This window comes from Myotis davidii, unplaced genomic scaffold (assembly GCF_000327345.1).
Source record: "Myotis davidii unplaced genomic scaffold, ASM32734v1 scaffold78, whole genome shotgun sequence".
Classification (NCBI taxonomy): Eukaryota; Metazoa; Chordata; class Mammalia; order Chiroptera; family Vespertilionidae; genus Myotis; species Myotis davidii.
Window position 1 is genome coordinate 655,099 of NW_006290305.1, and position 1,321 is coordinate 656,419.

Genomic DNA, 1,321 nt, shown 5'->3' on the forward strand with positions numbered 1-1,321 from the left:
GGGGGAGGGGGATGTGGGAGGCAGCCAATCAATGATTCTCTCTCATCATTGACGTTTCTATCTCTCTCTTCCCTTCCTCTCTGAAATCAATAAAATATATTTAAAAAAAAAAAGTGCAGGAATAAATGTGTGTTGTAATGAAGCCACTAAATGTGTAAAGATTTGTTTGGCAGCAATAGGAAACAAATGCAGGGGTGATTGCACTGCATTTTTGCCTGATGAGTTTAGACTCTAACCTCTCACAAGATGCCATGCCACTGTATTTGCACATCTCGTTTCTTCTCCATATGTGAACTTGTCGAGAGCCCGGCCTTGCATCATGTCTCTCTGCCCAGAGCAGTGCCTGGCTCAGAAGAAGCGCTCAACTGACCAGCTGACAGATGCTTTTCGATCTTCGTCCTGCACGTCTTTTCTCTGAACAATGGCAAGATGTTCTCTAGCTTTATTCTGGGTATCCTGGTAGTGCCTGGTTCAGGACTGAGCAGCCATATGTGTTGAGTAGAGATAGGGAAAGGATGAGAGAGTAACTTTTATCTGGAGCCAGGGGCTGTCAGATCCATGTCACAGGGGACCTCTGCCCTCTCCCTGGTCCACCCTCGCATGGCACACCCCCCTCCTGGATGAAACAGACCCAATACTGGCACACTTCTCTTTGATAACGTTGCTCTAAGACTCACAGCACTGGGAGGGCAGAGACACAAGCTTTCAGTAAGGCTGCTGGGCCTTACATCATGCCTCTGATTGGAAGGAAGTGTCCTTGCTGGTGAAAAGCCTCATGTTTGGCTGGAATCTGAAGCTTCAACTACTCTTTCCAACACACGTATTTTTCCTGTGCTCCATGCCAATGGAGATTACTGCTGAGTTTCTAATGCTGCAGGGTGGGCGTGGCAACTATGCCTGAGTTATCCAGTTGTCCTCTCAGTGACAGATGACCAGGGCTCCTCCCAGGGCTCCTCTGTGTAGCCTGGACCAGCCTTCTGCATGAGACGGGTGTGCTTCCCAATTTGGCTGTTATCCGTAATGTCTCTCAAGGAGCCCAAATGCCTCTAAAGAGGCTTGGGGCCACGTCTGCCGCAAGGAGGCGGGCTCCTGCACTTTGTCTAATGTTCCCAGCTCCCACAGAGTCAGTGCAATGCCAAGCCCACCTTCTAAACAACCACCACCTGGAGTTTGGTGCCAGAGCCCAGGGCAATCGAGTGGGAGGTCGGATCCTTCCCCTTTGAATAACAACTGGAAGAATCAACCAAAATGTCCATCTCTTGGTGATTTGTTTAAGAAATTATGCTACATTGCCCTGACCGGTTTGGCTCAGTGGATGGAC